This window comes from Triticum aestivum, chromosome 5A (genome assembly GCF_018294505.1).
Source record: "Triticum aestivum cultivar Chinese Spring chromosome 5A, IWGSC CS RefSeq v2.1, whole genome shotgun sequence".
NCBI classification, from domain to species: Eukaryota; Viridiplantae; Streptophyta; class Magnoliopsida; order Poales; family Poaceae; genus Triticum; species Triticum aestivum.
In genome coordinates, this window is record NC_057806.1 from 20,005,220 (window position 1) to 20,018,199 (window position 12,980).

At 47.1% G+C, this 12,980-nt stretch overlaps 1 long non-coding RNA gene across 2 annotated transcripts; it reads right to left on the reverse strand.

Moving 5' to 3' along the window:
- Positions 1 to 7,186: 7,186 nt before the first annotated feature.
- Positions 7,187 to 10,796, reverse strand: LOC123102040 (uncharacterized). Of its 2 annotated transcripts, none has more exons than XR_006448711.1 (2): positions 9,379 to 10,796; positions 7,187 to 7,709 (listed from the first exon to the last, which is right to left on the reverse strand). It is a non-coding gene; the product is annotated as an uncharacterized lncRNA (long non-coding RNA). The 2 variants fall into 2 exon arrangements; XR_006448712.1 differs by having other exon boundaries at positions 7,187 to 8,051.
- Positions 10,797 to 12,980: the final 2,184 nt, after the last annotated feature.

Below are 12,980 nucleotides of genomic sequence, written 5' to 3' on the forward strand. Positions count from 1 at the left end.
TGGGGAGAGTTTAACCAGGTCAGCTTATGGACACTTGGTGACAGAGATCAAGCATCATATGGAGACTCGGGAGTTTGTTCCTTTGAAAATCAAGCGTGAGCAAAATAAGGTAGCATATCAATTGGCTTTGTATAGTCGTACGGAGTTCACTACTGCTGTATGGCTAGGGAGATGCCCTCCTTGTATTGAGGATTTGGTGCCTCTTGATTGTAACCCTATGCATATGGAATAAAACTCTTTTTCTATCGCAAAAAAAAAGGAAGCACTCAATATTAGTGAATGGGAATAACAAATCCCGCACGGGTCTTAACACTAGGTCGGACTTCCATCTCGGTTTCTATCCAACGGCACATGACTAGTCCAGTGGTGTCCCTAGCAAATTAGCTCTGATTTAGCAATACTTGAGCTCATTCACTAGCTCTGTACTTACTATACTAAGCAGTAATAGTGGCGAGTCCATTCACTAGTCCAGTGGTATGACTATAGCAGTGGCGAGTTCCATTGAGTACCCGCCAGTGCTACATCTCCAATATAGCAGTGGCGGGTAATATAGTGCACCCGCCATTCATGTGAGTTCACCTATAAGCTCCTTCCTAGTAGTGAGGTTCGAGCAGCATATTGTGAGATTCATTGAAATGTGAGCCTTTCTCCTTTTTCATAATGTAGGAGAATGTTGGCACCCTGCTCAAGAAGCTCAACGACTTTGTCACTGCTCAGCAAGATCATCAACTGCACCCTCTTCCTCAACCCTAAGGTATACCGCCTTGTTCTCCTATTGCTGATATTTATTGTTAATATTGTTGATGTATGTTAGTAGCAAGAAGAGATTGTAAATTTCTAAGATTTGTTTTAGTAGTAAGATTTGTCAACGGAGGTCAAAAATTCCAAAAAACTGTATAGTTAACATAGTAATCGATTACTTCAAGTTAAGCTTTTGTATTATCTATGTTAACTGTACAAAAGTAGTTCTTTCCATAGTTAACATAGCAATGTTAAGTCATTTTTATTTGAAGTGATTGTGAATTTGCTTTTGTATTATCTATACGACGTAGTATCATGATGCACTAACATGTCTATCATACATGAAGGCAAAGAAGAGCAACGCGTCCATAACCATAGTCGAAATGTTAACCAAAATGCATATAATACTCCCCAATCAAGCTTGGTTCATATGCAAAGGGTTTCATGGCTTGCCTTGGTTAGGGTAGCTGTCAAAGGCTTGCTGTCCTTCACCACAAAGCAAATTCTTCTCTGAATAAAGTGAATAAAAAGCATTTTTTTTAAATGCCCACAAAGGCCAACAAGTGACGCCTGTACTAGAATGTTTATGCAGCTCACAGAAAAACGCCACTGTAAAGAAACTTCAAATGGAAAACATTGGAAATCATGTCATTTCGAGTTGTGGTTAGGAGGTCAAGGTTTGGTCGACAAATGATTTATTTTCATTTAAGCAGAATTTCCAGAACGGGCCACGCCGGTGGCGTATTTTACAAATACGCCAAGCAGCGTACCGGTACAGATTACAGTGCGAGTCACTGACGGGTGGGGCCACAGGCTTTATTTGAATTGAGTACGCGTGGAAACAGAGTAGCGACGAGAGCTCGCTCCGGAAGGTATAGGGTGGGCAAAAGGGGACGGCAGCTTCCTCTCCGGCGCATCGGCGAGCGTACGGGCTGCAATGCAATGCAATCGATGGCGATAGGCACCGTGGGAGCTCTAAGGAGGTCGGCCGAATCGAGCTGACACAGATGAGACGAGAATGGAAACATATCCTTGTGCAGTAGTATAAGTGTCGATTCTTCAGTTTCGTATACAAAACTTTCTTCAGATCCGTGTGCAGTTGTGGATGCTATCTGAAGAAAAAATAGAGTAGCTGAAAGGCAACTAACTGAAGAAAACGACGGTGGCCATCTGAAGAAACGAGCACCCCGCCAGGGTTTAACTGACAGCAAGCAACATGGACACAGCACTTGCTTGCCAGCATCATAGTTGCCATGTTTCCGGTACGGTGGGAACGAGAAACGGGAACGAGGGACGAGAGTCGGTGGTTGAAAAAAATAGGATACAACGAAGGTATACATCTCTCGAACGAATTTTTTATAGCGGGGACGCGATCCAATCCATTTGGGTACGATGAACCCGGTACGGTACCATGGATCGAGGAACGCAGTTCCTGAAGAACGACGACTCCCTGACGTTCAGCATTCCTTACTGTTAATGGATCCCTTGCAATTAATGGACTGGAGGAAAAACGAGGAGTCCTTGAGAAAAGAAATGACGGCGTGAGTAAATTATGCCTCGCGTTTTGGCTGTTGGATCCTGGAACCTGAATCGAGGAGCAGGCTGCGGGGACGCCGAATCTTCATCGAATCGTACCGAATCCGACCTCGTTCCCGAATCCGATTCCGGGTCGATGAATCGGGATGGAGGGACGGCCTACCGTTCCCCGTTTCCGGCTACTATGGCCAGCATTCCAGCTTCCTCGGCAGCGCGCGATTGCGTGGTGCTGCGGGCGGCTCCGCACGGACAGGAGCTTAGTGTCGCGCCGCCGCCGAAGCTTGCATTGTGTCGCTCTCGTATCCACAAAGCCGTCGGTGCCGTCGCCGGAGCCGGAGCCGGAGGCTTGTCTCTGACGATATGCGGGATCGCCGGTCCAGCAGATGGACACGCACGGCCGCCGCTGCACCAAAACCCCTTCCTTACTGTTGGGCGCCTGGAAGGCCGCTCGCCAGTGCCCTCGGGCAGGGCATCGGACTGCCGGCGACTTTGACGTGCAGCAGGTGCGCGTCGTCGGCGCGGTAGAGCTCCTGGAGCGCTCCTCGGCTTGCCATTGGCGGGCCGGGCACCCCCAGTACCGACTTACCGCTTGGAGGTGTTTCTTTTTCGTGTTTTTTGTCCGTTATATGATTATACAGCGCGACCTAAGAGTCAATTACACCGATGATATTAGAATTTTGCATGAACGGTCACTTTGGTGCCAGTACTTTTGTCATACATTGAACAGGTGTAAAAACTTGCTCGAGCGTACAAATACAGTACAAAATTGAGTTTAGATACGAAAGTAGCGCTGACTAGGCTCACCTCTATACCTGGCCATCTGCCGGGCCGGGCCAGGCCTATCGAAACCCATGACAGAAAACCTAGGCCCGAGCCCGGCCCGCCTATCAGGCCTGATTTTGGGCCCAAGCCCAGCCCGAAAGTGTTAAAGCCCATCGGGCCTTGGGCCACGGGCCGGCCCCTTCAGTAAATTGCGAAAACAGCAGGCCCAGGCCTGGCCCAGACTCAGGCTCAAAATCTAAGCCCGAGCCCGGCCCGGGTGCAGTGTCGGGTCGGGCCGGGGCGGGCATTTTCGTGTCGGGCCGACCGGGCCGGGCTGCCCAAGGCTAGGTCTACTCGCCTCCCGCTGTTTTTTCGCACAAACCCCCTTGATTTTTTTTATTTCTCACCCAGAAGCCCTGTTGACGTTGGCATTTCCATTTTTTTCGCCTATATGACTAGTAGGTACCACTTGTCAGGGCAGTATTTGAAATTAGAACAAAAAATATAAGCCCTAGGTCTCGAACAAGCGACCATGGCTAGCACACAGCAGAACTTAAACACTCAACCCATTACGTCTTGACATCCTCATTACATAACTCAAAGTTTAATGTAGAAGAATAAAGTCGCTCCTGGAGCTGAAATGTGCTGCCAATCAGTTCAGCACATTCGCACCTGCTTTTTATAAATTAATAAGGGTATGTAAATTCTAATCTCAGTAATAAAAATATGGTCTAATTATGCTTGCAGTATAAATATTATAAATACAAACGACACAAATTACTTTTCAAATTTGTTCACGTATTATTTAAAAATATATGCATATATTTAAAGTGATAATTATGAAATATAAAAATGTCTTTATAGTTTAAAATATTCATATGATTAAATTAATTTTTTAAAAAAATCATGTAACAATATGCATATTGAATAGAAAATATGAAATTAGTTGTATATTTTCCTTATATTTCAGTAAATGCTTATATAAGTTTACAAATGTTCACAGTTTCAAAATATATTAACTGAAGTACTATATAAAGGTGTTCATTCTATAAGAATTTATTTGTTGTTGGCAAAAAGTGTTCATTCTATATGGCCGCGGAAAAAGAAAAGGCACTGCAGTGCCTTGCCGCGCAGCGCCATATCTGTCTGGGCCTTTGGACCGTTGTCGGACTGCGGCTTCGGCTGCTTCGGCCCGAGCCCACCCGCACTGCTGACACACCGAGGTCGGGTTTGTTTTGTGGCTCGAAAAAAAAAAACCGAGGGCGGGTTACGCTTTCACCGCGGGAAAACAATCCCACTGTATTCCGTCTCCACTTAAGCCGCGGGGTCTCGACACATCTCACCTCTCTCCCTTACAGACGGGACCCGCCAGCCGGTTCGCCCTCCTTTCCCTGGTCTTCTTCAAGCTCCCGACGGACACCGGAGGCGGCTGGGCTGGGCGGTTGCCGTTGCGCGCGGGTATGGCAGCGACATCAGAGGGTCGCGGTGCAGGCGGGGTATCACGGGGAAGAGGAGGAGAGGTCCTGCGGCTGCCGAGGATAGAGAGGCCACGTTCGCTGGAAGCGTGGCCGCGGCGGCGCGGCTCTCCGATGAAACTTGCCGGCGAGGGTTTTCTTATGGAATTGGAGCAGGGTAACGGTCAGTTGGGGGTACTCTGCATGCTCCTGGAAGAGAGGGTGAAAAGGGAGGGGATGCAGGCAGCTCGCCATGTTGGCGCTGCTCCCACCGGAGGTGGAGGAGGAAGGGCCTAGAGCCAGATTCCTTGGGCAGAAGGATCACAGAGAGGAGAGGAGGAGGTGTGTGAGCTCGAGAGGGCTCGGGATGGCTATTTTATAGTCGGTCGAAGGTGAAGGGAGATAGTGTGGTTCTTGAAATGCTCTCGCGCGCCACCACCCATCCCAGACCCACCGCCCCCGCCGCCGCTACCTGCACCTCCATGGACCGTTGACACCCTCGGGTTTCCTGCGCCGAGACAATATGGTCCTCGCCCCAAGCTCTCTCTACAGGTACAGGGGGTGTTGCTGCCATCGATATTTTCCAAACGCTAAACTCTGTCAATCAGCCAGATCCTGCCGGAGCGACCGGAGCTGCCATCGATATTTTCCAAACTTCCTCCACTGTCAACTTGAGGATCAACTCTCCCGCTCTCTCTACAAGAGGCAGTATCACGGGGGAGCAAGGGGACGCATCCAAAACGCACTCTGTTTCTCCGGTGATCTCTGTCGTGGCAGCTTGTGGTTTGGAAACGACTAGTCCTATATATGAGGAGTATACATCAATTATTTTATTTATAGCTGAAAGAGCACTGACCCTGCAGCTTCATCAGGTGCACTGAGTTCCTCCTCCTCGATCTTCCTCTGGTGGTGTACAATTCGGGTCCAGAGATGCTGGTGACATGTTTTTCTGCGTCCTTACCTCGGAGATACTCATGCATTTGTACCGCTGCTATCTTCTTCTGAGATACTGCTGTTGATCACTCTTCTGAGTATTCTGCTGTGTACTGCCACCACTCTTCAGGCCTGATGGGGGAGGCGACGATCTGGAAGCAAGATCGCCGCCAGTGATCTTGCTGTTGTATGCACGGGGAGCGGCCTAATGGAGGCGACGATGGGCTGTGGCAGCGATCTGCTGGAGAGGATGGCCAGGCGATCTGATGGAGGTGGCGGGGATTCAAATTTTGTGGCCTGGAGCTCTGTACCGATTCGCTGGAGGATGGCGCTGTTTTTTCCCCCTTTCCTTTCCAATCGCTCTATACCGAATCGTTGTATCCTATTCCCTAGCGCTGAACAGAGGGAGTACAAGACTCGGGATACCAATTTTACAAGATACGCTCCACCGATAGAACAAAGCTCAAACACTCCAGGAAATGAACCCCCTTAGAACTGGACACATAACAAGGTTTTCCTGTTCTTGCATACTTGAGCCATCATCATCAAACAGCAGCATATTTCAAGATTTCCTTTTTCAAAAAAACCAGCTTGTTTCGTATACTTCAGGGAGACCACAACATAGCAGCAATCCCAATCCATCTAAGCAAAAGATTCTCCCCCATCCCATATTTTGTCAAGGCAACAATTTCCCAAATAGACTGGGGATTAGCCGGGCGGCAGAGAACACCTCAAATGACAGACCAAACAGAGACAAACAAACACTGAAATAACAGATGACCCAGCGATTCCACATCTCCACATTGCCATCGGTAGGACCATGTCTCTTAAGAATTTGCTCCGTAGCAGGCAGTCGATCATTGATTACTTTTTTAGAGGGAAAGGCGCCTCGCCCCGGTTCAGTTACCAGGATTGAAACCACGAGTTCACAGCGTCAGGTTTTACAACACACGGGGGATCGACATCAAGTCGCCCCGGTTAAGAGAGTTATAAACTCAGGTCCAATAGAACACACAGGCCATTTATACAAGTTTTTCAGACTATCACATAGGCACAGACTGCGACTAGTAAACAGAGAGGCCAAGCATGCCAATCAAGCTTTGGGGACAACCTTCAGCCAACAGCCATCAGCTACAAGTTCCAGTGAGTTCTCTGCCGGTCATTTCGCCAGGTCAACCGTAGTGATCTTCCACCCTTGCGAATCATCGTCTTGGTCCAGGTGGGAGCCAGGTGCCACTTCCAGATGTTCTCCAGTTAGCTTCTTCAGAGTTAGCCAGGATCCACCCAAATTAAGCAGAGGTGGTGGCGCCCGAGCCAGCTGCTCCAGTTTCCCAATCGCAATGCTCAATTAATCTTTCTTTGGCATCCCCAGAGAATAGCACCTGACACTGGGAGAGCAAACAAACAAGTCATTCTCCATATTACCCATACACTAGGCCAGGGAGTTTTGTTAAAGTGGATATCATTCCTGATAAGCCAGAGAGCCCATCAGACAGCTAAATGTGCAGTGTTGTCAACACAAAGTTTTTTCTCACGGAACCACAGGCCAACAACCAGATCGAAAGACAATAGGCAAACTAGATTTTTCAGTGACAGCACATACTCCTTCCCAGACAACAGTGCAAATTAAAAACACATGTGTGCAAGATTCAGGTTTTCAGAACAGAAAATGCAAGTCACATCATCAACAGTTTGCTTCTTGCTCTGGTTATGTTTAAGCTTGCAGACTCATCCGGTTCAAAGTAACAAGCATTCTCAAGTGAAAATAAGACTTCACGTTTCATAACAAGCATTCCCAATGTACAGTGTTGTACTACATTTGAGCATACTGCAAGACAACAGCTCATCACAACGAGCCTTATGATGTTTCACACTCCATAATTTAACTTTGTCATTCATAAGAAGCCTCGAAGCGGAGGGATATGGCGCCTTCTCAGGCCATCTGCGGCCCAAGCTGTCTCTGACTGTCAGGGTCGATTCTGAATTGGCCCTCTGCTTCCTCAAATGGCCAAACATGTTGACGTCAACTCCGCCCTAGGCCGCTGTCTCTGTTCCTCTCTCTGGCCGGCCGGTCATTGCCCTCTGGTCTCTCGCCTCGGCACTGGATTGCCGTCCTCTGGCCTTGCTCACCAGATGGCCTACTCTGCCTCCAAGATTGCAGTAGCTGGGACCTCCGAAGAGGGCCGGGCGGGGTGAGGCCCAGTTGCCGCGAGTTATAACTGAGTATGGACGACGAGGACCAGGAATCAGCATGCCATCGTCTCTGTTGCTTTGGCTACGAGCCTGCCACCAACAAAAAAAGGTTTGGTGAAAACCTTATCTCTTCCTCCCTCCTTACATGTCCAGGCTGTAAACGCACACATTTGCTAAAGTTTCTCCGGCCCTCTCCTATCCTCTGGCAATAACAATTTTAAAAAATTATTTCTTGCAAGGTAGCATCCTTCATATCTTTCCCTTGCATGGCACATGTTTAATGGTTTGCCTATATGACTGTACTCTCTTGTGCTCCATTTCTGGGTATATGTTTTCCATAGATCTACTAGGGGATCTACTAGGGGCACCAATTATTATTATCATTTTCTGCTGCAACAATGTTGTTTTAGCTAGGTATTACATGTAGTTCTCCTGCATGTTCAGAAAGAAAATCAATATCGTTATGAAAATAAATAGCAGTAATTAGGTCTGAAGCCACCAAGAAATCCAGTAAATTGACATCGACGTGTACTAAAAGTCGGGTTTAGCGCAAATGCACAATAGTTACATAATTTGGGATGAGATTAAAGAGAATTAGAACTATAATTTAGAAATGTAGAATAATTAATTACAGTGTCAAAATAGATGTGAAAATCATCAAGCTTGTGTTTCTGAAGTACTTCATCTAAGCCAATGTCATTGCCTATCGTATTCATCAAGCAAGCTCTACCTCTACCGGGTAGCAGCATCGTTATGGGTGCAGTGTAGTGAAGATCTTGAATAATTTTGTCCGAACTGATAAATCTCGTGGTTTTGAGTTCTGGTTGTAATGGAAGATCATTCGATCCTGTCGTCCCCCGCGCTGGTAGCCAATAAATATAAAGTTTAAATGCTGATATTGTTCCCATATATAGAAAGGCAGTCACAATTAAAATGCACCATGGAGGCCACTAGAATAGGACGTATCCACTCTGATGGGGTTTAAAGGACATTAGAAACCAGCAGACTGAATGAACACATTAGAACCAACTTTCACTTGGCTCTACTTCTCCTGGTGTATCTAATAGCAGAGGATCACAACAAATAGGATCCAAGCACACTTACCCAAATTCACCTAATTTTCCTTTCAATTTTCCCAAATTGTACAAGTCTTCTGTTCAAACGGCAAATAAAACTAATTTGCTATGAATCAAAATAATTTAGATCACATAATCCTTGAAGAAAGGTCGCATTTTTTTTCCTTTCTGCGATCCAAGTGTTTTCTTGTTCCCATGTGTATCTGAAATGAACTATAAGGACACTTATGGAAACTTTAGGTAAACTTATGACATCAACTAAACTACAATAGTTCCTTTTAGAGTAAAGAATCAAATATGTTCTTATTCGCATCAATAGCACATTTTTCAGAGCATGAACCATGCAACATAAAAACTACTCCTGTCACTACACATAAAGTGCCTGGGGGAAATATCCTCTCCCGGATCATCAGAAAGTAGGGAATCAGCCACTTCCTAAGCTTCCTGGAAGCAATCACTCCCAGATTTCTCTTGGGATGAAGCCACACCCAGAGAAGGTTGAGGAGCAGGATTTTTAGTCAATTCTACATAAACATCAAACCTAGCTTTTTCTAAAGATTGAATACCATCTAAATTAATAGCAACATCATCCTCAGAATTTCCCAACTCTACATCAAGATTTCGAGCGATGCCATCAAGTTTCTTGTGAAAAGAAGTAAGAACAGATAAGTAACTGGGAGTACCATTGGCGATCTCCAAGTTTTTCACCCTGACATTGTGGATGGCCCTGTCATGCGCAGTATAGTTCAAGTCTTGAGCACCTCCTCATTGTGTTGTCTTGATCATGACCTGCCCTTGAAGAAGTAAACTCATTGTTCTCCACACCAGGTTCAGAAATCTGACATCTGTTGGTTTCATTCGAGATCATCTATGTATGCCTTACTGCCAATGCCCTCCAGCTCATCCAGAATTTGATCAGAGATTCTGCTCCCACTATCTTGAGATGTGATAGTGTCATCAGCACCATGTTCATTATCCAGAGCAGCCGGCTCCTCTTTATACTGCCTCTGAAAATTAGCCTTTTGCTGCTCTTTGAGCAATTGTCCTCTGAGTCGTTTCTCCTGTTTTTGCTGAAGGAAAATATTCATCCTCCTCTCTGCTTCCAGTTGCACTTGTTTATCAAAATCTTCCTTGCGAATAATCCGAACCTTCTTGACCACCTACATCCTCAGGCTTGTCTGACCAGCTGTCTCTTGAGTTTGTAGGCAGTTCAGGAAGCTGATCACTACCTCTTTGGATGCAGGATGAATCTTGTCTGTGTCTTTTACCCCTACCCCTCACAACATCTCCCCTTCTTAAAAGGCCTGCAATCAACTCAGCTGTAGGGAGAGCCATACAAAGCTTTTCATCAAAGCATCAACTTTTCGGCCTAAATGCAGCTTCAGTTTGAGCCATACCCAAGAAAAACTCCACCATGATACATCTCGGCACTGAATTTTCCTGGCACAACACCTGCATTGCAGCCAAATACAGAAAATCAGCGGTTCAGTTCTGATACATTGATACAATTCTGTCCAATTTGTATACACTGCAACAACAACAACAACAACAACAGCATGTAGAGCTGATCCTTCAAAAAAGAAGAAACATGTAGAGCTCAATTCCATCCAGACAATCAGCCAAGCGTGAGGCCGCCGGCTGGCACTGGCGGGCGCGCGGTGGCCTGAGTGCTGCAGCAGCTAGCCGCAGACGGGTGTGCACCAGGAAACGGGAGACCGGGAGGGGATAGGCTAGCCCTAGCCCGGAGCGGCGCCACCGGCGGCTAGGCTCTTAAGCACAGCAAAGTCGAGATCGCTCGGAGTGGCCTGGGGGTTGGGGTTTGGGTGGAGGGGGTTGTCCCACGGGAAGACACCCCAATCCTACAAGCAGAGCAGGTCGCCGGCGGCCGCCGCTCGCCGCTCGCCACCCGCAGCTCGATCTCGCCGCCGCCGCCTCTCTCTCTCTCGCCTCGGTTTCAGGGTTGGGCTCGGGCCGGTGGGCACCCGGAAGCGGTCGCTGCCTGACGCGCGATGCCGCCCAACTCAAAATAAAAATAAATCCCCAGAATAATTTCACCGGCCAGCAGAATACACTCGCCGCCGGCAGCTCGATCTCATCTCAAAATAAACCCTCCAGAAACAAATTCAGGCACTCTCGAAACAGAAAACAACAATTAAAACTAACCGCAACTACAAAATTCAGCAAGCCAGCATTCACAAAATGAACCCCTCCAGAAACTGAAACAAATACTCCCCCAAAATTAACTGCAATTCAGAAAAAGGCATTATCCTCCAAATTAAAAGAAAGAATTATGGATCCTTGCTTCTATCTCCGACAATAGAACCAAACATCCTGATTAAGACTAAGACTATGAATTTACAGATTCCATCATTTGAAAAGCACATCTGCTCTCCTCCACATCTACTTCACTGTCATTTACACAAAATGGATTGCTCCTACACATTATCTATCGTCTGACTCTGAACTGAATGATCTTCACACGTAGTCAGCTATGGTTTCTGAACCCTCTCTACACATTATCTATCATCTGACTCTGAACCGAATGATCTTCACATGTAGCCAGCTCTGGTTTCTGAACCCTCTCTACACATTATCTATCTATCATCTGACTCTGAACTGAATGATCTTTACATGTAGCCAGCTCTGGTTTCTGAACCCTCTCTACTCAGACTCTGACAGATCAGAAATTGCTCCCCTAGGCAGCAGATGCCCTTCCCGACGCATAGCTATGTGGTTCCGGAGAGTTGCCAAAGCTCCTGGAGGCTGCTCAGTGTCTTGCTGGGGTACAATGCAAAGGGCAGGGAAGAATTCCTTGCATTTGGCGAGGAACTCAACTCGGCTGTCGGGGAGAGCTCCGGCATTGAGGGCCTTGACCAGGTACACGAAAGCAGCACTGCCTGATGATATCCAGACCACCGAACGATTTGAGGCAGCACCTGTTTTTGTCAGCAACTGCTCAAGCATCGCCGGGCTGATGCTCCCAGCTTTGCCATCCAAGTTGAAGACCCAGAGCTTACCCTTAGCAGGCCACCCCTTGGGATCAGAGACTGTAAGCTCCATTCTAGCGCCTGCGCTGACAGCCAGATCATGGCAAGCTCTCTCATAGGTGTCGGTCCTCACCTCTGAGCTGAATGTGAGCTCCACAGAAACAACCCCCCACAATGGGAAAAGCTCTGAAAGTTCTGATATTTCTCTCTGCACGTTGAGCCGATCGACAGTCACCTTTCTGATATTGACATCCGACCTTGCTGGATCCTCAGAAGCGTCATCCGATACCCCATACATAAGACCATGGTACTTGATGAACGGAGAAAATGGCTTCTCACGCGCGAGGAGCTCGCGAAAGCAATGCAGTGTCATAAGTGCATCCGAACCGGCAGTGTGTTCTCTGCCGATTCTTTCTACTCTGAGCTCCCGAGCCAATGCTTTCAGACCGGAGCATGATGCCTTAGTGCAGATCCCGTGCCTGTGAAATTTCTTCAAGTCATAGTTATTCGGGAAGGCATTTGCGACAAAAGTGAGAAACTGCACACGCTCTTCAGGCATTCTTTCGCTGCCTTGCAGCCCTCTCAGCAAATAACCAAAATCAGCGAAGCCCTGATAGGTGATCCATGTTATTCTGTTGTTGTTGAGAAGACCAGAACCATTGAGCCACTGGATGAATGGTTCAAGCTCTATCCCTCTGTCAAAAAGATCGTTAAGCTTGAATCCAGCCTGCTTCAGAAATTTGACTTTGTCGCTGTCACTTGGCCTTGACGTGGAATCAAACTTAACATTGAACTCATACGTCACTAGCTGCTGAAAGCTCCAGTTCTTGGCTATGACAAACCCCACTTGAATTAGATCTCCATTATCGACGCTCACAGGCATGTCGGAATACCCCTCTTCCGGAGACTACGGCTCAGTCCATGGGCGCCACGGGCCATCTTGAGCACAAAACTCCGCATCCATACCAATCAAAATATCCTCCGGGCTTGTCATTAGGATCTGAATTTCAGCCGCTGCTTTGTCGAAGTTGTGCCCCCACACAGAGACAAACTTGAGGGGGGAGCTGATTTCAGTCATGGCAGCGGCGGTGGTCAATGAACCTGCAAAGCAATCAAGATTCATCAAGTCACTGAAATCAGCAACAACAAGTACCCTACTTTACAAGCTTGTACTAGTCACCACAGGGCATATACAAATACATGGATGGCACAACTGTAAAGATGGCATGAATATGCTCCTAAAACATGTTAACATGATGCGCAAAAGATAAACACACAAAATGCTATGAAAAAGACAA